The sequence below is a fragment of the Piliocolobus tephrosceles genome, chromosome 2 (genome assembly GCF_002776525.5).
Source record: "Piliocolobus tephrosceles isolate RC106 chromosome 2, ASM277652v3, whole genome shotgun sequence".
NCBI lineage: Eukaryota > Metazoa > Chordata > Mammalia > Primates > Cercopithecidae > Piliocolobus > Piliocolobus tephrosceles.
This window is the reverse complement of record NC_045435.1, coordinates 67,654,892-67,678,427: the sequence shown is the minus strand read 5'-3', so window position 1 is coordinate 67,678,427 and position 23,536 is coordinate 67,654,892.

The window sequence follows — 23,536 nt, the reverse complement described above, 5'->3', positions numbered from 1 at the left end:
AGGTACTGTGGCTTCCTCCTTCCTCTTCCTCAGATCACTTATAAGATCAACTGCCATATTTTAAGGACACTTAAGTTGCTCTATGGAAAGGCAAGGAACTGGGGCCTCCTATCAATGACTATGTGAGGGAGTCATTTTGGAAATTCATCTTCCAGCTCCAATAAGGTTTTCAGACTACTGCAGCCCCAACCAACATCTTATCTACAGCATTATGAGAGACCTCAATCAAGATCCAGTCAGCTAACGTGCTCCCAATTCCTGACCAGCAAAAGAGATAGTAAATGTTAATTGCTATACGCTACTAAGTTTGGGGGTGTAATTTTAGATAACCAATATATGTATACCATCATATGTTATCTGTATTATTTATTGCCAAGGCTAAGATACTGTAGCAAAGAACAATCTGAAAATTTACTGATTTAAATAAGATTGTTTCTTTCCCATAAAATAGTTTAGAGATGTGAGGTTCAGGATGGCAGGGAAGCTCTGCTCCATACAGTCTTTCAGGGACCCAGTTTTCTCCCATCTTGTTGTTCACTATCCCTAAGGTATTGTCATCATCTGTAAGATCAAAGCTTCGTTGCTATCCTGTCTGTATTCCAGCTCACAGAAAGGAAAAAACAAGGAAATTCAAGGCAAGAAATTTTCTTATCAAGAAAGTAAAATGAAAAATGCATCCATTTCATTTAGGGAAACATTAATCACATCACCACCTGATATGGTTTGGCTGTGTCCCCACCCAAATCTCACCTGGAATGGTAATAATCCCCTTATGTCAAGGGCAGGGCAAGGTATTAGATAATGGGATCATAAGGGCGATCTCTCCCATACTGTTCTTGTAGTATTGAATGATTCTCATGAAATCTGATGGTTCTATAAAGGGGAGTTCTCCTGTACACGCTCTCTTGCCTGCTGCCACGTAAGAGGTGACTTTGTTCTTCATTCATTTTCCACTATGATTTGCCTCCCCAGCCATGTGGAACTGTGAACCCATTAAACCTCTTTCCTTTATAAATTACCCAGTCTCAGGTATGTCTTTATTAGCAGCATGAGAATGGACTCATACAACATCCTAGCTGCATAGATAGCTGGGAAATAATTTATCTAACTGGCCAGCCATAAAAAGGGGAAAATAAATTTTATGAGGACCACCATTTTTTCCCCATAACTTTGTAAGTGTTTTGTTTCAATGTATATACTTTATTTAGCCAGTCACTAAATGATGGCTACCAGATATAGGGCTTCTTAAGCCATGGTAACAAATTACTCTGAGAAGGAATAAGGAGAAGAAAAGTCAACCTCCACACCAGCAGCTGTGGGAAATCTACACAAAATGCTCATCATATACCATTCAGATGCTCATGGTTTTGGAGGTGAGAGAGAAAATATCCCACATCTGGGCACAAAAATTGGATCCTATGACAAGAATGTAACGTGTAAAGTCAAAGTGACATGTGCCACAATTTCTCCATGAATATTCTTTGCACTCAAAATCTGTTGGGTGTAAACTCTAGAGCCTATCTGAGTTTGGTTCTCTAAGTGTGGCCCTTGGACCGTCACCATCTGCATCACCTGGGAACTTGGAACTACAAATTCTTAGGCCCCATCCCAGACCTACATGATTAGAAACCCTGGGGTTGGGGCCCAGCCTTGTGCTTCTTAACAAACTCTCCAGGGGAATTTATTGCTTGCCAAAGTCTGAGAACCACCAATCTGAAGACTGAAAGCTGTATATGCCACTTACTAGCTATGTAACTTTCAACAAGTAACCTAAATTCTTTGCCTTAATTTCTTCATCTGGGAAACAGGGAAAGTCATACTGTTTGTTAGATGAGCAAGTGCTAAAATGTGTTAAGTGCCCTTAAAAGTGCCTGGCATATGGTGAGCACTCAAAAAAAAACCCCAAATAAGTGTTGCTATTGTTGTTATCTTTATCTTCCTAACATGATTTCACCAGTTTGTGGTCTAATATGAGGTTACGTCTTTGATATGCAAATGAATAATTGAGACACACAGTGGTTCCTACTGAGAGGATGCCTTCCTTCCCCTCCCCTGAGGTTGTTCCTCCTACTAATCACACTAAAGCCCCAAGAATGCTTCCTAAGTTCTGTTGGTCAATGACACCAGCAGCCGCCAGACTGATGAGTGCTTTACATATCAAAATGTATGACAAGCCCACAAGAATATTAACCAGAGACACAAGTCCAGCCCAAATGGCCAAACATTCCAAGTACTTTTTTATTTTGAGTTTTTGCTTGTATCCAGCAGCATGTGAAGTGCTGGGGGATCACGTATGTAACCAGAATTCCCAGCACCAGCCAGGGTCAGCCTAAGAGACTGGGACACTGGGCAAGTTAGGGGGCAGAAGTGCTTTGACCCTCTGTTAGAGGGCACCAGTCCTGACTGGCAAATCTTCAAGCACCCAGTACCACAGAGTGTGTGTGTGTGTGTGTGTGTGTGTGTGTGTGTGTGCGCGCGGGCGCGCGCGCGCACGTGTATCCCACTCTCACATCACCTTCATTTCATTTGCTCCCATTTCACCCACACACAGTGATATAACTCAGCTATTTGTTTCCTGACCCTGAGGCCTTTTACAGTAAAGGCTTTCCACCTGTTTAACTCAGGTGCTCTCTAAATGGAGCAACAATTAGCCCTTGCTGGCTTGAGCTGTTCCCACCAGGGCCTCCTCCCCGAGGGGCTGACCTCAGGTGCAATGTATATAGAAAGCAAACTGCAATCCTTCCTTTTACCCAAGGCCCTGTCTACAGGGAAGTATTTTTTCTCCTTGCTGTGACAGTGAATTGGAGATTTGTGGACACTCCTGTGCTGCATGGTAAGGATGCCTGTTGCCTAAATAATTACCTGGAATTCAGCAATGAGTTCCCTTTATACCCAGCCTCCATTAGGGCTATGGCTACTGCTTTAAGACTCTGAGATTTTTTTTTGCATAAAGATTGGTTGCACTGCCAGGTTTTTTTTAAGTGTCTATTTTTCATAGTGCTCTGTAGCCATGCAAGCAGGAAGAGAGAAAATGTATCTTGAGCATATGATATTCACTTAATAAGTGAGAAAAATGGAGCAGAACCCCACTGGAGCACAGGTAGGATTCTGAGAGGAGTCAGACATGTCTCCTGGAAGAATTCCTGTCCTGAAATAACTGTTCAGGCAAAAGCCAGCTCTGGCCACAGCACTGGCTGTAACAAGGCATCTCATCATGTTATAAAATTGGGAGAATATGTTGTTTCTCTCTCCAATATCTATTTAATCCCACCCAAAATCAGGTTTCTGATTTCTCTTTGTGGAATTCATCCCTCAGCCCTTCTTAGCCATGTATTTTAACCTCACATCTTTATTTCCAGAGTTTCTGACTGACTTAAGCCATTTCTCCCCAGGCCTTGGGTCACGGAAGAGCACCTGACCAATCAGAATCAATAAGATACTGAAAACAGCCTAGCAGAAAAGCTGTGTTCCTGGGAAAAGAAGGACCCTTGCTTTCTCAACCCCTAAAACCAGGTTTTTGATGAGATGAGAAAACCAAGTGCCTTCCTATAGGTCTCCTGACTGGTTAAAATACTTCTGGCCTGGTTCTTTCTCCCATTTTTGGCTGCCCATGAGGCTGAGTGATTAGATCAGCAGGTGATAGAGGTGGGCACACCTGGGTTTGAACCCTAACTCTACTACACTCTAGCTGTAAGACACAGGGCATGTCATTTCAAGCTTGTGTGCCTCAGTTTCCTCATTTGTAAAATGGTGAAACAGCACTACTAACTTTAGGTGGCTGATGTAAGAATTCACACCATTCCAGTGAAAATGTGTATGGAAAGAATGAAGTGCTTAGTAAATGCTCAATAAATTGTATAGTAAGAATATTGTCAAATTCATCACATCATTACTCCTGCACTACTGCCTGTAAAATGCAATCTACACAAAGTAGATTGCATTGAGCATGTTATTTAGGAAAAGCAGTATCTCAGTTATGCACTGAATCCAGCCTGCTTATTTCCAAGGACCCTCTGAATTACCTTGGCCTCACACCTGAACTACAGCATCTTATTATAGGGTCAGCATTATAAGGTAATCTCACACTTCAGCTTCCTATGAGAAGCTGTGTTTCTCAGCCACATCCTCCCTGTTAAGGTCTTCTTTCTTCTTAAGGGGATGATACTGCTGTTGCTAGGTTGTTTTAATCACCATCAGAACAATGAAAAAGTTTAGTCATTCTTACTAAAGAACAGCTCTTCTAGAATCAGTGGGTGTCTCATTCATTTCCAACCATGCTTAATTTTTGGCTGTTCCCACTTAGCCATTTAATAAAAAAATGTGACTTCCTACCTTTTCTCAGGCATCTAGGTGGGTGGTATGCTACGTTAGAAGGAGAACCACCATACAAAGTCCAGCAATACTTTTGTAGTCTTATTTATCTGGCCTTGCTCTAGATAATGTAACTGGTCTTTCAGCAAGGGCATGACTTGAGTGACACACCAGTGCCACTTTTGTGATAGAAGTTAAATGGAGTAGATTGTGGCAGGCCAGGGCTCACTAACACAGGCCTCCATAACAACAGTTTCAGAACTGACTGAGTGGTTAAGTTCAATATTGAAAGCCAGTGCTCTTATACAAAGGCTGGAATGTAACAAAAGCCCACCAAGAGTTTTGTCTAGGCCTTTCCTGGGCCTTAAAGCATGACAAAATAACGAAGGAATTCTTAACAGAAACCATTTAGGTCTCCTGACTGGTTAAAATACTTCTGTATTTTGTTTTTAACAAAAAAAACAAGTTTTATTGTGGGTCTGAAGAAACTCCCCAGGCCTCCCACAAACAAGTTTATTGAGAGTCTAAAGGAACTCCCCAAACCTCTGTGATTTAGCAGGAGACAAGATAAGGATACTCACCCCAGCACCTGGACCCATTTAGAGTAAGTAAATTTACTGAGTCTCCAGAGGAAGGTCTTCAGGACTCAGACCTTAAACGCACACTTACATGTAGACGTATAGCTTAGAAGGTATATAAGCTCTGGAAAACTTTGTAATCTTGAGTTGGTCTGGCGATAATTTCCAGGCCTTCTCCCTGTAACTGGTTACAGAAATAAAAACTTTCTTCCTCCCCAGTTCATCTGCATCTCTTTACTGGGCCACAAGAAATAGCAACCCAACCCTCAGTTTGGTCCAGGAACAGAATCTTATAGCCAAATGATATAAAATGGCTCTTGGGTTCAAACCCCAGCTTTGCCACTTAATACCTATGTGATTTGTGCAAGATATTTAACCCTTAAGCTCTTTCCAAGCCCATGAGGGAGGTGAAAGAGCCATAAAGGATAAATGTGCAACCTGTCTGAAACTTAATACTTACGCTTGGGAGCAGCACATCGGGTAACCTGGGCACTGGGAGAGGGTGATGATTATGATCAGCACTCATCAGCCAGCCACTCATCACCCACCCACTAATCAGTCACCCGTCTACCCACTGCACTTGTATAAAAGCCCTTATATATTTTTTTCCTGTCCTTTAGTGCTTTAGTTTATTCATATATAAAATGGAGTAATAGAATCAACACATAGAATTATTATAATTATTAAATGAGTTAATGTTTATGAAACCCTTAAATATGAATGATAATGAATAGTATTTGCCATTTACTAAGAACACACTTTTTGCCAGACTTTATGCTAAGCACTTTACGTATAACAGCTAAATTTATTCCAACCATAAATCAGTGAAGTACGGTAGTATTCATATTGTATTATGCTATATGTTAATATAATATTGCTAATGTTAATGATGGCAATAATATATGCAACAGGCAGTATACTAAGCATTCTGTCAAATCTCACAACATCTTTATTAGGGAGGTTCTATTATAATCCCCATTTTGCAGATGGATAAACTGAGGCACAAGTTAAGTCTCCTGTGAAAGCAAGTAAGTGACAGAACTGGGATTCATATTCAGTCCTCCCTGATACCATGTCCCAACCTCTCAATTGCCCACCAACTCAAAATCACATAAAACAAAGATGTCAGTGTTCAAATTTTCTAGAAGCATAGGATAGATAAAAAACATTGATATCATTTCTTCCTCTCAGAAATATGATTCCAAATGGAAACTATATGAATGGAGAGTTTTAAAAGCTCACAATTGGCTGAATGGTCAGCCTTATGTGCTCTATGAAAATGAGGGATTATATCCAAAGTGAAAAATGGCTGGAATGGTAATAGGTTGTAAAAATTATAGAGTCAGCATCTTGCAGAAGATACTCAACTGGGTAATTTTTTTAAAAATGGAAACTTTTATAACATCCAATTATATGACAAGTGAGTTACATTTAAAGGTATTGAAAAAATCATTCCAAATATGAACTGAAGAGTGTTATCAACTTTCATTGGTGCTCATATTAAGCTCTTTCCAAACCCATGAGGGAGGTGAAGGAGCTATAAAGGATACGCATGCATCCTGTCTGAAACTTGGTACTTCCAATTGGGAGCAGCATGTTTGATAACCAGGTCACTGGAGGTGGGTGATGATCATGGCCGCCACTCATCAGCCACACACCCATCCACTGCACCTGTGTAAAGCCCGCATATTTTTTTCTGGTTCTTGGTAAAGTGGTTTGGTGGGACCCTTATTAATCCCATTTTACAAATGAGGAAACTGAACCGAGGAGATAGTAAGCAATTTGTCCAAGGTTCCTATTTCTTAGAAAGGGGGCTAAACTGGGGTTCATACTGAGCCCTGTGTACTGGAGAGCCAATGTGCTTTTCGTTGTGTTATTTGACACTCAAAAACACAAATGAAAAAATACCGCTCAGTTATAAAGAAATAACTTTGATTTTCTTTGTACAATGTCATATATAGGTAGAGATGTAATTTTTTTTTTAGAGGTGGGAACAAATTGAAGTCTTGCTATTGTGGAAATACTTATAAAAAGGTAGATTATGGCAAATCCTTCCTAGGTACTAAGTCGAAATGTTTGTGTATTTATCTTTATATGGTAGTGTTTTATGCCAGCGTGGTACAGAGTACATGCTCCATAGATGTTCACTCAATTTGCTTGAATTTTGTTCTTCTAGTTCCCAAATCACTTAGATGGAGCCAAATGCATTTTAAATTCATTGAACCCTGGTGGAGTGTCTGGTAGTTTTTGGTACCTACTTTCACCCTCCAAAAAACAATGGTAACCAGGTAGGTGCTCAAATAATGCAATAAACACAGCCCCCACAGAGAACCTGTTATAGTGACCTTCAAGTTCAGCATCAGCATTTTGGGGGACTGTTAAGAACAGAGTTGGACATTGACAAGGATCTAGAACAAAATGGTAGCTGAATTCCTAGAAATTTTGACTGAGCAGGATTGAGGAAATAAAGATTACGGATTCATATTCTTAAAGCAAGATCCCACTGAGTTCTACACAGAAAGAAAAAATAATGAAAGCCCCCCAAAATAGCTCAACTCTCCAGTCTTCTTGGAATCTTGAGATTATTATAATTGTTGTATTCACCTTTACATGGAATTAGCTTAGAAGCTTGACCAAGTGGCTAGGAGCTTTTTAAAGAGAACTGTCTTTCTTTAAGATTGGGGATGTTATTTTATTTTGATTTTCCAGAGCTGATTTTTATTTTTCTTTGGTCACAGGGTTCTAGTAATATAAAGGAGTTTGGGGAGAAAGTATCTCAGAAAACAGGGATAGGCTATAGATTTTTCTAGTAAGGAAATGGCACTCTGGTAGGGAAAATAATGGTTACCCAAAGATGTTCATGTTCTAACCCCTGAAACCTGTAAATGTGTTATCTTTAGATGGCAAAGGGGATTTTGCAAGTGCGATTCTGTTAAGCACATCCTGGATTATTTGGGTAAGCCCAGTGTTACCACAAGGGTCCTTGTAAGAGAGAGGTAGTCATGTTCTAGAGCAGCGGTCTTAAACCTTTTTGGCACCAGGGACCAGTTTCACGGAAGGCAATTTTTCCATGGGCCTGGGGAGGGGGATGGTTTGGGGATGATTCAAGCACATTACATGTGTTGTGCACTTTATTTCTATTATTATTAAACTGTAATATATAATGAAATAATTATACAATTCACCATAATGTAGAATCAGTGGGAGCCCTGAGTTTGTTTTCCTGCAACTAGACGGTCCTATCTATGGGTGATGGGAGACAGTGACAGATCATCAGGCATTAGATTCTCATAAGGAGCACACAACCTAGATCTGTCACATGCGCAATTCACAATAGGGTTCGTGCTCCTATGAGAATAATGCTGCCACTGATGTGACAGGAGGCGGAGCTCAGGCGGTAATGCAAGCAATGGGGAGTGACTATAAATACAAATGACGCTTCATTCCCTCACCCACTCCTCACCTCCTGCTGTGTAGCCTGGTTCCTAACAAACCATGAACTGGTACCAGTCCATGGCCTGGGGGTTGGGGACTCCCGTTCTAGAGAGTCGGAGAAGGAGATGTGATGGAAACAGAGGTGAGTGATAAAATTGCTCCTCTGAAAAAATGGAAGAGATCTACAAGCCAAGAAATGCAGGCAGCTAGATGCCTCAGCTTTCCAGAAACTGAGAATGGTGGGTAACAGATGTTCCCCTAGAGTCTAGAGAAGGAATGTAGTGACACTTCTCACCTCTGGAAATGTAAGATAATAAATTTGTATTGTTTAAGCCATCTAGTTTGTGGTCATTTGTCATAGTAGCAATAGGAAACTAACACAAGGACTAAGTTCCTCAGCAGCAGCTTCTGCCAAAGAGAGAAATATTTCTTATATGAGTCCAAGAAAATATTCTACCTGCTTAGAAGTCTGAGTATTACCTTTGGCTACTTTTGATTTACTTTAAGGTCTTTCAGCCTCAGCACTATTAACATTTTGGGTCAGATAATTCTTTATCGTAAGGCTGTTCTGTGCATTGTAGATATTCAGCAGCACCTCTGATCTCTGCCCAGTAGATGCCAGGAGCCCTTTCCCCACCCCCCAATCTCCAGACATTGCCAAATGTCCCCTGTTTGAAGGAAGGGCAGCAAAATTGCTCCCAGGCTGAGAACCATTGCTCCAGTATGATCATATCCTCCTTGGTTATAAAATTTCTGATGACAGTGAGCAGGCCATCTTTCTCCCATGATCCTAATTCATAAATTAGTCAAATCCTGAGACACACAAAATATGCTTTAGTCAGTGTCATTTTGCTGCTCAATTATGAGGCAAAAAATCCTTGCCTGCAGACTAGATGGAATAATCTCATGGTGTTTACCAAGAGATCAGATAGGATTTATTTCTGGATGAAACTCAACTGATAACCCAAGGCAAGTTACTAATCTGCTCAGCCCAGCCAGCTAGCACCTCGTGCCTGTTACTCTCAGTAGATACCAAATAAAACATTATATCAAATTGAGTGGGATAGCTTCTTGCCCCCCTTCCTTATTTGGATAATTTAACTGGGATTCCTATTCATAATTATTACTGGATCAAAAATCACAATATGTATTGGAATGAAATGCAGTGAAGCATGGGTAGAAGGGAAGGATGAGTTCTGTGCCTTCCCTGGTTCCAAGATACGGGTGTTATTGGGCAGGGGAGCAAAAGCAGCCTCTATAAGCCAAGTTTTTCCTTCTCTGAGTTAATGTGCCAGCCAAAGGATGCCTAAATTCAAAAGAATGAGAAAGAGAGATTCAAGCTTATTTTCCAAAAGAAACTCTTATTTTGGCATGAACAGGTTTGGCAAAGAGAGACATTGCAGGCAGGAAGGCAGGCAGAACTGGGAAAAGGATAAGCAAATAAATGACCATGAGTTAAGATTATCTAGGATGGAAGGCTAGGATGATGTTATGGGCTGAATGTTTGTATGCCCCCAAATTCATATCTTGCTACCCTAACTCCCAGTGTGTTATTTGGAGGTAGGACTTTGAGAGGTAATTAATTTTAAATGAGATCATGAGGGCAAGTCCTCCATGATGAGATTAGTGTTCTTGTAAAAGAAGGAACAGACCAGACAGAGCTTACTCACTCTCTGCCATTCAAAGACGTAGTAATGAAGGTGGCCATCTGCAAACCAGGAAGAGGGCCCTCACCTAGACCCCAGCCATGCTAGCACCTTGACCTTGGACTTCTCAGCCTCCAGAACTGTGAGACATAAATGTGTGTGGCCTAAAGCCACCCAGTCTAGGATATGCTCTTTTAGCAGCACAAACTAACAGATGAGCAACCAAACCATAGAAATTATGTATCAAAAGGTAGGAAGATACTAACACATTTGAGCATCAGGGAGTGACCTCCCTCATCAGCACCACAAACACAAGACTTCTAACTTACTAATCAATTTTTTGAGTTATATAAACATGAAAATAATGTGCTAGGTTGAAGACAGGAGCTAGATTCTTACTAGCTGTATAACTGCAGACAGGTTTCTTTGTTTTATTTTTTGTTTGTTTCCATATTAAAATGGCAATCACACCTGCCTTGAAATAATATAAGAAGAGAATAAACCATACATTTATGACATATGTGCAAGTAGTAGGTATAAAGGGAAGTCAGTTCCCCTCCTATTCTCAAGTCCCCTCCCATCTAATCTCATCCTGGTCAGTTTAAAATAAGTCAAATCTGAACATGTCAGGTTTAACTAGCCTGTGCGTGTGAATGAAGACATGTGAACATTTATGCCTCATCTAGATAAATCACCAGCCCTTACATACTCAAGTATGAAGACTAGTCCTTGCAGGAGTCTCCTTGTGGTAAACATCTGCAAACACTGGTTTTGTAAACCCACCTTCCAGCCCTCATTCTTCTAGTAAGAGCATCTTGGTTATTCTTTGGGAAATCACCTCTTTTCTATGCTCAGTCTATGAGTTCCAGTGGGGGCCAGTGATACCCCATCTCATACATACACACACACCTGACTCCAGGAGAGAATACTTCCTTGGGTCTGGCCAATGAATTTCTTAAGCAATACCCACCCCAGACCGAAGTGAATCCATCTCAGAAATCTCAGCAATAGTTAGAACTACTGGGGAGGGAGAAGTTCACTTTCTGCTGGGATTTGTGGTTGCAATGTAGTGTAATTCCAGAGCTCTCAGGGACCACCAGGATGAGAAGGCCTGTATGAAACTAAAAGTCAGAAGAAACCAGAGGTAAGAGATGGAGAGAGAATGAGTACAACAATTCCCCTGTATTCAGCTATTCCTGAAGCTAGCTTCTTAGGGATGTGAGTCATAAATCCCTTTATGCTTAAGCCAGAATAATGGGGTGTCTCTTACTCCCTACAGAGAAACTCCTGATAAATATATCCTCCCTTAAGTCTTTCTGAAAATTGCCTTGGGGTGAAATTACCTGTGTGTATGAATTAGATTTCCCAGCCAGAGAGTCTGTAGCTGCTGTCAAATGCCATCTGAACCATCCCAGGACTAATATGTTGGGTAGGTTTACAGAAGTCCAAGCTGCCACCACCATTTGCATACACCTAGGAGTTGGACCACAACCATTGTCTTGGAGCTAACTGTAAAGTTGTTTCACTGTCAGCCAAACAAGAAACAATGCCTCAGTCCTCCTGAAACTATTAGAACTAAGCCATCCCTTCATAATAGACAGGGATAATCCTTCCCCATTTCTTGTGATACTGAGTGAGGAATTCAGGGAGAATCTAATTTTATCCAGCTACAAAACTTCCCAGCTGTTACTTGCTGCTTGAAGTCCCCCAAACATGAAACATACAGGGCTAACTCACTCTCTCCCTTTACCCTAGCCATGTTCTCTTCCAAAAGGCTCAACCAGCACTTTTACTAAAATAGCACTGGACAAGTTTTTTCTAATTAGAGAAGTAAAAGAGATAACAGTAGGCAGGAAGAGAAAGCAAGGGAGGTTGAAGTATAAGTGTAGGGTCCGAATGATTTGCTGTCATGATTTGTGGCAACACAGCATTTAGAAAGGAATGTCACTAATGAGAGGTTTCATTTTATTTGCAAATTTTTTCCTGATGTGAAAAACTGTGATTTTCTTTTGCTAGTTAACTGCAAAATAAACTTTGGAAAACATATTCATAGGAATAATGAATCACTTGGATACACTGACCTAACCCATGGTATCAAGATCAGTGCAGATATTTAGGAATTAGCAATATATTTGGATATACGATTGACACACCAATCTTGCCTTTTTGTATGTCTACTTTTCTGTGAGAAGATCTCCTTCTCTATGAATTACATTAGGTAAATCATATTGTGCCATTTTGGCAATATGTCTTACTTGGGTATATCTTTTGTTACTTTCTCTACATTTCAATTAAAAAATATGCTATGAGTGTGTAACTATTATTTGAAAATGTCTACAATGAAGAAGGAAATAATTTAAAGATAGGTAAGACCAAGATACCTGTAATATTGTAAAACATATTGAGTCTTTGTCCCCATCTCCTGGCGTACAACTCCTAAAATTTTTGGAGTCCTCAAACTGATGTGTTTTTTCATATGCTAATGTGTTGACTGATGGGTTGCAGCCCCTAGGTAGCTTTAGGATGGGAGCTGGCCACCAAAAGACCAAGGCAAGATTAAGGGGAAGGAAACGGGTCCCAAAGGTTAAGGTGATCGCCAACAGGCAATGGTTTCATCAATCATGCCTACATAATAAAGCCTCCATGAAAGCCCAGAAGGACTAGGTTCACAGAGCTTCTGGATGGCTTAACACGTGGAGGCTGCTTGAGGGTGGTGAGCCCAGGGAGGACCTGAAAGCTCAGCACCTCTTCCTTCATATACACTCCTCATCTGTATCCTTTGTAATACCCTTTATAATAAACGAGTAAGTTTAACTGTTTACCCGAATTCTGTGAGCTGCTCTAGGAAATTAATTAAGCCCAAGGAAAAAACCTTGATTTATAGCCAGTTGGTCAGAAGCACAGGTTAAACAACCTGGAGCTTGTGATTGTCATCAGAAGAAGTGCGGGGCAGTCTTGGGGACTAAGTCCTCAACTTATGATATTCTGACACTATCTACCTGGAGATAGTGCCAGAATTGAAGTGAATTAGAGAACACCCAGCTAGTGTCTGCTGCAAAATTGCTTGCTTGTTTGCTTGGTGTGTAGGGGAAAAAAAAAAAAAGAAGCCCACACCTCTGGTCACAGAAGTCTCCTGTGTTGATTGTTGAGAGAATGGGAAAAGCACTTTGGTTTGGTTTTTATTCCAATATTCACAATGCCTTAATAATTTTCTGCCTAAATAATTCCAGCAACATTATTACTCTGTCACTATTAAACTTGTAGGAGCTCAAAGAGCTTGAAATGCTGCTTTTGAAATAAAAACATAAAGTGGATTAGATAATGAGCTGTATTCTTTCTTAACACCACCTAGTCTTGAAATTAATAACCTGTTAAGGAATCTGCCAAGGGTCTAGAAACTGTAGACTTCACCGGATCCTTTTTTTCTAAATCACTTGCTGTTTTTCCCAAGGCTTCCTCCAAAGGATTCAAAGCTATCTCTGTTCCTTCCTCCAAGCTAAATAAAAATGTAGGACTGAGACAGTCCTGCCCTATCAGCCTATGTCTCTTAAAATATATATGTCCCAAGTTCAAGAAAAAACAACCAACGGCAACCATAAACCAACTAGAATGTCTCTGTGCCCCATTTTCAAATCCCAAGAGAATGTGATGGCCAGTGTTAAGCCAGGGGTCCACCTCTGGTCCAATTAGCTCAGCCAAAACAGTGACTCTGTGGATGAAATAGCCACATGGTTATTTTGGAGGTAACTCAGATTCACAGATGGCAGCTTATTTAAAAAAAAAAAAAAAAAAAAAAAATCTGTGATTCCAAATTCAAACCAAAGCCCACCCCCCACCTTCTTTCTCTGCTATGCTCCATTGCCATCATTAGCTAATTATAGCCACAGAGCCTACCCCTCTGAATCCTTGCCTGGAGAAAGCTTGTTTCCCTTTAAATGGAGCTCAGCCAACAGTTGCTTGTTCTCGCGTAAATTTCATACAAACAGGCCCTGAAACTTAAAAGGGTATCTTTAAACCCCATTAAATGACACAGTTCCTTAGCAGGAATTTCTCTTGGGAAGGGATGTCTTCTATTCAAATGCCATGTTATGACAAGCATGACAGACCTGATGGGGATCTGTTCTGACTCATGACATTGCATAAATTGGGTTAGGTGGAATGTGTGACTGTGTTCTAAGAAAAGCTTCTCGGGGCCTCAGCCCTATTATTTTTGTTAATAGCTCTGAATTATGACTATCTCCTCACAGGAATGATAAACCCCATTTCCACATTGGGTGCACTATGGAATGTATGTAATACATGATTCCTTACCAGCAAAGCCAAGTGGCCTGCACACATTAAAAACTGATTTACAGTTGTACTTCTTCCTCTCCTCTTCTTCCACTAGGCCAGAGTTGGCCTGCCTCACCACCAGAACTTCAGTTTCTCCCAAATGTGATAAGGCCCCTGCTGTTTCCAATTTAACTTTTACCAAAGGGAGGAACCCTAGGATGGATTCTGATCCCCACTGTATTCCTCAAACTCGATTCACAGGCAACATTTCTTTAGGGGCAAAGGTTTAACTTGCATGTTTTCATTGTTTTCATCATTATTGCTTATTATCAGATGTAAAAAATTGGCTTTTTGAGACCATTTTGTGCATACTACAAATTCTTAGCTATAAGGCAAATCCAGCTCCTTGTGTTATATTCAAGGAAATTTGAAACAGGACATAGTTTGTTGGAAGTTTTACAATTCACTCAAACAGACTTAAGGAAATAAGAAGAATTTGTTGACTTCTGTGAATGAAAATTCCAGCTCCTCCCTCCCATCTGCCCCCATGCAAAGTTAGATCTAAAGATTTGAACATCACTGGGACTCAGTTTCTCTCCACCACTTGGTTCTGTTTTCCTTAGTGTTGGCTTCACTCGAAGGCAGCTTCCCATAGCCAGTAAAGATGCCTGGCAGCTACAGGATCACATTTTCCAAACATTAAGCTGGCAGAAAGGAAGATCTTCTTCTCCAGTAGATCCAATAAAATCCCATAATTTCTACAGGTTTCGTTTCAGTCACTGGGGTGAAAAGACCAAGGCACTCTGATTGGCCAAACCTAGCTCATAGGTCTGTCCTTAGAGCTGGACGGTGAGGTCACCCTACCTGAACTACAGTGTGCGATGCAAGAGATACGGTCTCCTCCAAAGGAAAATCAAGATGCTGTCATAAAAATAAAGGGCAGCATGAACAGCAAAGCCCATTTGCAGTATGTGTTGGTCTGCTTAAGCTGCCATAACAAAATACTACAGACTGGTGGCTTAAGCAACGGAAATTTACTTTCCCACAATTTGAAGCAAGAAGATCAAGGTGATGGGGGCTTGGTTCCTAGGGAGGTCTCTGCTCCTGGTTTGCAGATAACTCCCTTCTCATTGTGTCCTCACATGGCCTCTTTCCTGTGTGCATACACTCTTGAGGTCTCTTCTTTTTTCTTATAAGGAAAACAGTCCTATCAGCTGGGACTCCAGCCTTATGACCTCATTTAACTTTAATTACCTCCTTCAAGGCCCTATCTTCAAATACAGTCATGTTACAGGTTACACCTTCAACTTATGCACCTTAGGGGACAAAATTAAGTTCCTAAATAGAATGAATAAGTGAGATAACAATTAATGTCATAAAATTAAATAGAATAAATAAGTGATATAATCCAGATAATATAATTAAAAGCAGGGCTGAGGCTGAAAATCTCATCATAACTCCTAAAACAATGTTCTGTTTGCTCTGTAAATCTCTGACAAGTTTCTTGTTTGGAGCTAGGGATCAGAAGCTGTCCAGGACAGAAAATGAGCCTAGTCCAAGCTTCTGAACTTCACCACTATTGGCATTTAGGGCCACACAAATCTCTATTCTTGGGAGATGTGCCGTGCATTGTAGGTTGTTTGGCAGTGTCCTACCCACCAGATGCCGGCAGCACACCCTTTCCACGCCCACTCTCCCCAAGTGTGAACAACCAAAAATGTCTCCAGACATTGCCACATGTCACCTGGGGATCAAAATAGCCCTAGCTTCAAAACCATTGGCCTAGTTATTTGAGAGTCTTATCTGTTACTGGTTTACTACAAAATAGCCATTCAGTATTCTGTCACTCTGATTCCTACTACAAGGAATCCTTGTGCATAAGAATAAACTAGATTCTCAGGGCCAGTTCCAGAGACTATAATTAAGTAGTCATATGTGAAGCCAAAAATATGCATTTTTATAAGTCTTTTGAAACCAAGCTTCAAAAAGTACTATTGGTCATTTTATCACTAGTGCCTTCATTCAAGACATGATATACTGAGTGTGTACTGTGCCAAGAGTGGTCCTCAAAGCTGGTACACAAAATCATATCCTTCAAAGAGCTTTCACACTGGACAGACAAGAAACATAATAAATAAGTAACAAATAAGTGACAAGCCTAATTGGAATAAGGGAGTGACAAGAGCAGGGATAAAGTAAATTTGTAAATGGAGTAGACAGAGTTAACCTCAATGATGGAGTCACATATAAGCAGATACCTGGAGGATTTGAGGAAGTGTGCTATGCATGTAACAGAGAGAAAATAGCCCATGAAAAGGCCTTGAGATGGATGTGCACCTGACTTATTCAAGCAGTAGCAAGAAGATGATGTGACTGAGTGAGGTAGAGTGAGCAAGAGGAAGAGGAAGATGAGTTGAGAGCTGGGAGGTAATGAGGGCCATGTCATGCAAGATATTGTGTAAAATTATCAGGACTTCATACAAAGAGGAGCCAGGAAAGAGTTTTGAGCAGAGGCATGACATGATTTAACGGATGCCTGGTTGCTGTATTTAGAATACTCAATGGGAGGAAACGAGAAAAGAGACAGGTGGTTATTATAATTGGCAACAAGGAATTCATTGGCGACATTGCTGAAAGTACTTTCAGTGGGTTCTGTAGAGACACCTGAAAAAAAAAAACGGGTTGAATAAGTTCAGGGAGAACGTGGAGACCATTAGCATAGATCATTCTTCGAGGAGGTTTGTAAAAGCAGAGCAGATAAATGAAGCTTCAGCTGGAGGGAGCAATGGAATCAAGGAAGATTGTTTAAAGGTGGCAGAGATTGCAACGTGTTCTACACAGCTGGGAACAATCTAGTAGAGGAGCCAGAATTGATGATGTGGCGGGGAGAGAGCAGGGAATTAATTGCAGGAGCAGAGTTTTGGAGCAGAGAGGATGAGCTCTTGTACACAAGGGGAAGTGTTGCCTTTGGGGAGAAATGTGGCTGGTTCACCTACGGTGACAAGAAGGAAGACACAGCATATAGACACACCTGCTGAAAGGTAAGTGGTTGTGGAGATGGGAGTTTGTGGAAGTTCTCTTGTTATTGCTTTAATTGTCTCTGAAGGAAACAGCAAAGTCATCAAAGAATGGTGAGCAGAAGGAGATGTTAGCATTTTGAGAAGGGAGGAGGTGTCAGGAAGTATGTGGGAGACTGAACCGATGTGTTAATAATGCCAAGCAGCACCGCTAAACACCAGAAGGTGGATCAGAGGATAGGAAAATATGATCAAAGCACTTTCTGCAGCATGTGTGTTGGGAGGCGACCAGCAGAATGAAGTTGGTAGCACTGGACGTTGTTTTACGGAATGTGTTTAGGACAGTCAGACAGGAAGGATGCTAAATCACTGAGTCTTGGGCAGCCTAAGAGGATAGTGGAGAGGACAAACCCAGGCTGGGAGAATTGAGAGGTCCTCGAGAAAAATGTTTAACCCAAGTTTGATATGGCTCTTGGGCTAGTTCTTAGTCCTCTGGTAAATTGGTCTTTTACTTCTCAGTCTCACCCCACCAGGGTTTTCTGGGAGGAAAGACTGTGAGAAGGTCTTTGATAGCCATTGAACCTCTTTGAAGAACAGCTACCATAAATTACCAAATGGTGGTCTAGCAGAGTTGACCATACCAGCAGAGTTGGGGAAACGTGTCTTTTAAAGTAGGGATAGGCTGGGCCCAGTGGCTCACACCTGTAATCCCAGCACTTCGGGAGGCTGAGGCAGGCAGATCACTTGAGCTCAAGAGTTTGAGACCAGCCCAACATGGCAAAAGCCTATCTCTACCAAAAATACGAGAAATTAGCCAGGAATGGTAGTGCATGCCTGTGGTCCTGGCTGCTCAGAAGGTTGAGGTGGGAGGATCACTTGATCCCGGGAGGCAGAGGTTGCAGTGAGCCAAAATCGCACCACTGCACTCCAGCAGGGGTGACAGAGTATCTCAAAAAAAATAAAGTGCGGATGCTTGCAATATAGTGATTAATATCTATTGAACAACACAGAAGTGAATATTTCCTTCAGCAAATAAAATCAGATGGAAATGCATTTTTCTAAAACTATAATTTTCAGAAGAGCACTGAGCCATCCGCTCCTTACCATCCTTGCCTAAATGAAAGCCCAACAGGATCAATTAAGCTCATTTGTTGACATAGCCTATTAAAATACCTCCAGGCCTCTAGGAAAAAAAAAAAAAAAAAAGAGCCCAGAATGCACTGTGCACAAAGAGAAAACTGATGGAGGAAAATAGATTAGCAAACCAAAGTGAATCTGAGAGGCAAGACTAGAGATTGAAAGGACTTAATTTGAAAATTGTATATAATTTTAGCATGAACTTATGCTAAAAAGAGGGCTGCCTTTCTGTGTGTTCATTTATGTGCTTTTTAAAGAGTACTTTTCTTAGTTCACACCTTATAATGTATATGTCTAAATAAGCATTGTTTCCTTCAAATTAGTTGTCTTTGAAGTTTGGCACTTGGTCTAGCAGTGTTCATAGGAGGTGCTGTCAGAATTCATGGAGCATCCTTTTGTACATGCCAGTATTGTCCCATGTCCATCTGGGAGGATTTAACTTTCATAAGAAGCCACAAGTTATTTAGAATCAAAGCTTCCAAATAACATGGCTGATCAGGTAGGGGATTTGGGTTTCTAACAAGAAGAGGCCTGATTTTCCAATGTAGCATGAAAATTAAATCTACAGACAATTTGCAAAGTTGAGAGGAAAATCATTTCAAAGAAGGGCTTTATCACTAGAGTATACTTATAACCCCCACATCTAAATTTTCCCTAATTAGAAATAGCTTTATGTTTTTCTACTTATTATCAACAATTTATACATAAAAAATGTATTTAAACCCACTGCCAAGAGATACCTATGACTGATATTTTTGTATATATTTAAAGTTTGCTTGTACTTGTAGAGTTTGAAATGTTGAGAATTTGAGGAGGAATGGGATTATGCTATACAGCAATTTTATTTTGTCATTTACTCAAATGGGTATCATTCTGTATCAAATATGGAATCATTTTTAATGGCTGCTTGGTATCATGTTGTAGAAGGGTTTCATAATTTATTTAACCAGCCCCCTCCTCATGGGCATATATATGACATTCACTTTTTTGCTATTATGAATAACAAAACTATGCATGTTGTTGTCATTCACAATTCTGTTATTCACAGAAAGGCCTGACCTTGTTCTTCCCACTTACTAATCCTCCCTCAGTCTTTCTCTTGAGTTAATATGCTTTTGAAGGATGTCTAACTTATGGGGTTTCCTTGGTCGTCATTTTTTGAACCGCAAAGAAAGGCAAAGTTCAAATAAAAATGTTCTACTCCATCGCCCCTCCTGGTGTAGATGCTGGGGATCCTGATCTTAATGTTGTTCTATTTGCCAGGAGAGGACAAATTCAATTATTGCCTGTTGGCTAGACCACAGCTCTAGGCGGCCATCCCCATGAGAACCCAAAGGACAAAATGAACATTCAGTTATATGTCACTGTGTGATGCCACAGTGCTCCCAGCTCACATAATATGGTGATACAATCAATCTGAGAGGGAATAGAGGGACCTATTTGTGAATGATCTAATCCGTCCTCTGCATTGTATAAGCATGATGGCCAAGTTCCGGGAAGGTGAAGCTGCTTGCCCAAGGTTGTATGGCCACCTGGGACACAATGTAAAGCATCATATCAATGAACAGGAGATCCAGAGTGACACCTTGAGTGAACCTTCTGGGACCCTAAAACTACATTCTATGAGCACCTGAGTCAAACTAATTAGTCAAAGTGGGGTCATAATACTTATGTCAGAGGATGGTGGTGAAATCCATGAAATGGCAAGTTCTCAACACAGTTATTTTCCAGAATTAGTAAAAGAGTAGCAGTAGTAATAGTAGTAGTGTTCTTGTTGTCATTGTAGCTGTTAGCATTGTGGCTATGTGGTAGCAATGGTAGTTGTTACTGCATTGTAAGAGCAGTTGTAGGGAAGAGGTTTGTAGCAGTAGTAACAGTTCTGCTAGTAGAAATAGGCATTGTTTTGTGGCATTGTTGGTGTTGTGGTTGCCATAGCTGTTATAGCGGTAGCTACTGACATGGTAGAATTCAGGCAGAAGGAAGGTAAGATGCCTATTGAGTATTTCTTTCATTTTACCTATCTTACTAAAGCTCCTAATTCATTATTTTGAACCCCCAATAAAAGGCAGAATTCAGTCTGAGATGATACACATCCTTGTGTGCTTCTATGAGGATACTAATCCTCATTGTTTCCTGCAATGCAAGAAAGCACAAAGTCATCTACTTCTAGTTCACACCACAGCCTCGCTTGCCTCTGACCCCAGAGAAACTCAATTGTTTGGTTAAAGCTATAAGAATGGCCAAATGTTTAAATAATGAAGTAAAGATAATGTTTATCACAGTAACGTTTTTAATTTCTTTTTTCTATTTGCTTTCTTGACAACATGAGTTCCTTTTGCTAAGTGTGTGGCTTTAAAATTTTAATGGAGAGGGAGAAGAGAAATGTGTCCATGTGTAGGCAATCATAATTCTCATGAATATAACAAGCAGATCCTATCCAAGGTTACATTTTCAAATCTTGTGTATGGATTTATTCATTGACTCCCTATGGGATTAATGGGAATCACACTGGTAAATTACAACTCATAACATTTTTTTAAAATTAAGGGCCAGACATCCACTAGGGATGCTCAAAATCAAATTAACTTTTTTCCTGTGTTCATATTCAGATATTCTGAAAAAGAAAATAATTATCTAACCTTACAAGAAGGCCTGCAGAACCACCAAACAAACCTTCCTGTTGGAATGCTCCATCTAGTCTGTACTTCGTTCAGTTCATCTGAAGGTCATTTTAAAAATTCAACATCCAAAATGGTCTTAAGAAATGGCCATGATTTACACAATGGTGCGAATGTTTATTTAATGCATGTTATGTGCCCCACACATGCTAGGGTCTTCCCTTGTGCTGTTGCATCAACCTATGAGACTGGTTCAAACAGGATGACTTGGCCTGCAGGGGACATTTGGTTATCTGGTGACAATTTAGTCATGACTAGAGAGGGTGCCATTAGCATCTGGTGGGTGGAAATCAGGGATGCTCCTAAACATCCTACCATACTCAGGACAGCTCCCACAATAAATTATTTGGCCCAACATGTCAACAGTACTGAAGGTGAGAAATATAGAATTAGTCTTTCTTTTCATTTACCTGTTCATTCCTTCATTTATCACACATTTACTGAGCACCCATAAATGTGTGATGTCCCCACATATATATACAGAATATACAGAATATTTCTCTTTGCAATAAGGAATTCTGAGTATATACACTAGTTTTCCAAAGGTAGCTCAGGTATTATCTATAATACAATCCCTAGGAGTGCTTCCAAAATGCAGATTCCTGGGGCCCACCCCACAGTTCCTAAGCCAAAAATCTCTCAGGATAAGGCCCAAGAAATTGCACTCAATTTTTCTTCATTTTAAAGTTTAAAAAGTCTGAACTATTAAAAAATGCAACATATTTATTACATACCATATAAACCATTTTAACAAGACAATATAAACAATGATATGGAATATTTCAAAATTTTAAAATAAACTAAATGCACAAAGAATAATTAATTGACTTTTATTCTACCAAGTTTCACAGATGTTAAATTATTTAACACATACAACAACCCTCTTGAGTAAATAAATATTGCTCATATTAATACCAGTTCAGATAAGCAGCACTGATATCCAAGTTAGCTGAAGACCTACCATTTACAGGGGCCGAGGAACTTGCACAGGTTCACGTGGCTGGGATGTGGCAGAATCAGGACCCAAACCCCCATAGCAACCGCAGTATCCACACTTCCCAACACAATGGGAAACCTACCAAACCTCTCTGTTTCCTTTCCTTCTCTCCCAGATCCCGCTATCCAGTTATCCCATCTCCTCTTGTTCTCAGCAGGTACCCACTCAGAGACCCCTCCCCAGCCCTGTGCCAGCTGCCCAAGGTGACCAGCCTTGAGTCTGGCTCTTTATTTGAATCCTAGTTAGGTTTCCAATTCATTTGTTAGAAGTAGAGATAAATTAATATTTCTAAATGTTCACAGGAAGATAAATTGTTACAATTTATAAACTATACCTGACTCTGTTCTAAAAAAGATACAACCTAAGGAAAGGCTCATTTCTGAATGTCTGAAGGCACATATGTGTATGAGAGAGCACCCAAAACTGTACCTCTAATGCATTCCCCAGGTGATCCGAACACTCGCAAAGTTTGAGGCTCACTTTTTCAGGAGGTAAGAGAAACCATACGAATTACAACATAACCAGCCAAATATTCAAACAGATAAAATGCTATTTAAATTCAATTTAGCTGTAAAGCTTAATCCTTCCACTATGTGAAATTTCTTTGGCTACCCGACAATGCAACAATCTCTTAAAATATTCATAAAACATAATTGTTCACTAATTGTTTCTGAGAATAGGGTTTTCCTTTTCCATCTAGATGTAATCCCTTAGAGTATCATGGCTTCATATTTCCTGGTGTGTCTCTGGGGTCTGCCAAGGGCTCAGTCAGCCAGGATTGTGGTCTGACTATTGAATGGCACAGGGCGGGGAAGCAACACAGTCTATGAAACAAAAAAATCAATTTTTCTCAACACTAAGATAAACAGTGGGCTGGTGTCTATCTAAACATGAGTCCCAGGTGGACCCTGGTCCTCTTCCCTTAAATCCATTAGTCGAATCCTAGTATTTAAAACGTCCTCTTATTAAGGTGGACTTTTCCCCTTTTGAGAGTTTGTCAAAGCAACATATAGCAGAACAGATCACCAATTTCTTCAATGATAGAAGATTTATTACTGGCATATCAATCCTGTTCTCATCTGCCATGATGAAGATCCCAGCTGCTTAGAACTCCCCCTCTGACAAATTTCTCCATCACTGTCATATGTGGCCCAACAATGAACCTTCCTGCACTGCTTGAAAAGCAGAGGAGACTTGCTCCCTAGGGGACACATGGATTTTTGTGTCTGCCCCAGTCAGTTGTTTTGTGGGGTCAGTTTTGGAGAATTGGCTCTGGTTGCTCAAATGGTTCCTGAACCATAGGATACAAATACCAGTGACACTGGAAGGGGATATGTAAGATATTATTTTAGAATAATTCAATATTCTACAATGTTTTAGGTTTTTTACCTATTGCACAACCCAAATCACCAAAATCACCTCTCAAACCATTTTAAGGTAACTTCTGCTATCACCAACCGAGCTC